At 42.0% G+C, this 3,508-nt stretch overlaps 1 pseudogene; it reads left to right on the top strand.

The window, feature by feature from the left end:
- Positions 1–2,134: 2,134 nt before the first annotated feature.
- LOC105811429 lies at positions 2,135–2,580 on the top strand (annotated as a pseudogene).
- The last annotated feature ends 928 nt before the right edge of the window (positions 2,581–3,508 follow it).

The raw sequence follows: 3,508 nt of genomic DNA, 5'->3' as shown, positions 1-3,508 counted from the left end.
TATTACTTAGGATTCTTAAATTACATGCTATGAAAACTAGCTCAAGCTAATTAAGCTAAAAAAGAATTGGGGGACAGAGGAGAGGGTAAAAATTATTATAAAAATACAAAAGTGTCTCACAGAACCCGAGGGAGAAGTGCAGTGGGTCCTCAGGGGGAATTTGGAAGCTGTAAATATAAACTCTGCAAGCCCTCCCCATTCACGTCTTGCAGTCTAGCTTTCTATGTTTATCAGCCTGCATGGCAGAATATCACTGCTCCACGGATCCTAATTATAAATGCTACAGATGCCATAACCAACTTCTTCCTCTCTTGGCCTCAGGATTCTTTAATTATTTTGCCAAACACCCTGGATTTCTGTCAACCAACAGGTCTAATGCAGAAATTGATAGCAAGAATAAAGTGTTGCTAGTGACAGGCTAAAAATTTTTGGAACTGCTAGGTAGAGGCTTTCATCACTTAGTTCATGGGTTGTTGGATCATGAGAAACAACATGAGGACTGGATGCAGATTGTACTCGGGGATCCTGGACTTGGAGCTGGATGCAAAGTTACACGTGATTGGGTTGTCACCCACTAGTGAGTTTGAGGTGGTGTGTGGATAATTTTTGGCAGGGAGGGGATTTGGGATTGTACATAGAAGAAGATGCGCATGTGTGCTGAGCAGTTAAGGCACGGCTGGTGACCAGGATTTTTTCTCTTTGACCAACATTCCTCAGGTTAGAAGATTTTATGGGCCAGACCTAGAAGTGGTGTATATCACTTCTGCCCAAATTCTGCTGGCTAGAGCTCAGTCCTATGATCACACCCACTGGGAAACGTACAGCAGATGTGTTCCCAGGAAGAAGAGGAAAGAAGTTTGGTGAGCATCTGGCCACTCTCTGCCAGCAAGTCCTTCCGCTTCCTTGAAATGGCTTCAAAACCCTTTAAATTCCAGAAAGCCTGCTCTGTTCTCCCCTCTTCTCTGCATCCTTCCTATCTCTCTGGTAGTAGAGTCTACCCAAAGCCTGGGCATAAGAGGCCCAAAACTCCCTCACACTCACTGTGCACATGAATTAGTTCTACAAGGCATGCAGGGAGGCGAGGAGCGCTTCGATGCTAAAGAAAGGAAAATGCTTGCTGCGTAAGGGAGAGAAAAAAAGAAAAATAGAGAAATAAAGAACTACATGGTGATTATTCCCTAACTAGATCAAGAAATCTTGCAACCTACTAAAGAATTAGGTTTCTAAAGGCTGGGCACAGTGGTTCAGGCCTGTAATCCTGGCACTTTGGGAAGCTGAGGTGGGAGAATTGCTTGAGCCCAGGAGTTCAAGACCAGCCTGGGCAACATAGCAAGACCTCTGTCTCTAGAAAAAAAATTTTTCAAAAAATTAACCAGGTATGGTGGTGTGCACCTGTAGTCCTAGCTACTGGGGAGGCTGAGGTGGGAGGATTATTGGAGACCAGGAGTTGGAGGCTGCAGTGAGCTATAATTATACCACTGCACTTTAGCCTGGGTGACAGAGCAAGACTCTGTCTCAAAAAAAAAAAAAAGGAAATATAAAGAAATAATTCTGTGTTGGGTAATATGGTTATGGTTATGGTTGAAATACATATTTACATTATTTGTTTTTATCATATTCTAATGTTGGTTCAATTATAAATTCTGAACTCTTCACCTTTACTTCTCCCCACCCCATGTTTATATAGTTTTGACTCACAGATAAACAGCCTGTAGACATCAACTCCAACACGGCAGGTGGGAACCCACAAGGAAGCCTCTGCAGCCTCACGTGAGGTTTGGTTGGGTTCTGAGCGGTGAGTAGAATGCCACTTCTTCCAAACTCTTTCTCTCCTCCCCATCCCATCATTTTGACACTGAAATAAAACAGGCATTTGGTCTTCAAGTTCAGACAGGGAGGGGTCTGGCCTATGTTTCTTTTTAGTGTTTATTCCTGTATATAAATACACTCACATATTTTTATCACATTCATTATTAAAAAGACAACATTATAACTACTGCCACAGTCAAAAGGAGTCTAAGGAGATGTGACAACTAACTGTGATGTGGTATCCTGGATGGCATTCTGAAACAGAAAAAACATTAGGTAAAAACGAAGAAAATCTGGCTTTTTTAGCTGCCTGATCTCCGCCATCATGGGTCGCCTGCATGCTCCGAGGAAGGGCCTGTCCCAGTCGGCTTTGCCCTATCGTGGCAGTGTCCCCACTTGGCTGAAGTTGACGTCTGACGGAGCAGATTTACAAACTGGCCAAGCAGGGGCTGACACCCTCACAGGTCGGCGTGATCCTGAGGGACTCACATGGCGTTGCACAAGTATGTTTTGTGACAGGAAATAAAACCTTGAGAATCCTTAAGTCTGAAGGACTCACTCCTGATCTTCCTGAGGACCTCTACCATTTAATTAAGAAAGCGGTTGCTGTTCGAAAGCATCTCGAGAGGAACAGGAAGGATGAGGATGCTAAATTCCGTCTGATTCTGATAGAGCCGAATTCATTGATTGGCCCGATATTACAAGACCAAGCGAGTTCTTCCTCCCAGTTGGAAGCGTGAGTCATCCACAGCCTCCGCCCTGGTTGCATAAATTTATTTATGAACTCAAGCAATAAAATCATTGTTTAACTAAAATAAATAAATAAGACAATTTGAATAAAATATGAACGTTGGTTAATAATAAGGTGTCGATATTGGTTCATTAATTGTAACAAATGTATTATACTGCTATAAGACATCAATAATAGAGGAAACTGGGTGTGGAATATCTGGGAACTCACTGTACTATCACCCTAATTTTTCTGTATATCTAAAACTGTTCTAAAAAATGAAGTCTATTTTTAAAAAGACTACATTATTATTCCATCCAGTAACTGTTTTTCTAGCATTAGGCATTCATACTGTTTCTGGTTTTCCACTGTTAAAAATAATATTCTGTGAACATCCTGTACGGTGACCTTTTAAATGAATTTAGAACCAGAGTCAACTTTCGATAGAACTGAAAGTAGGTAAACACTAATGACTGCTCTTTCACCTTTTCCAAACACTCAGCAACAGGTTTCCTCTATTTTTCAGCTTCTTAAATCCCTTCTCCCTACACCTTACAGTAGTTAATGCTACCTGCTTAATGAGTCTCCGTCTATTCTAGTCTCTAGAATGAATACTGAGCTGAGCAAAAAGTATTCAAACCAGTCTAACCCAGTATTTATTGATCCAGCCAACATCTCACACTGTGGCAAGTAACAGTGGTAAACAACAGCTGTCTATGGCAAATGCCCACTCTGCTTAAATTCAGAGTATTTCATAAAGTTCTGTTTGTGGCCATCTACATTTGAGGGTTTGCATTTAAAAAGGTGAAGCCGAGGCCGGGCGCGGTGGCTCACGCCTGTAATCCTAGCACTCTGGGAGGCCAAGGCGGACGGATCCTTTGAGCTCAGGAGTTTGAGACCAGCCTGAGCAAGAGCGAGACCCCATCTCTACTAAAATAGACAACTAAAAATATATAGAAAAAATTAGTC

This window comes from Propithecus coquereli, unplaced genomic scaffold (assembly GCF_000956105.1).
Source record: "Propithecus coquereli isolate 6110/MARCELLA unplaced genomic scaffold, Pcoq_1.0 Scaffold235, whole genome shotgun sequence".
Classification (NCBI taxonomy): domain Eukaryota; kingdom Metazoa; phylum Chordata; class Mammalia; order Primates; family Indriidae; genus Propithecus; species Propithecus coquereli.
Note: the sequence above shows the minus strand (reverse complement) of the source record. Positions and strands in the feature narration are given on the sequence as shown.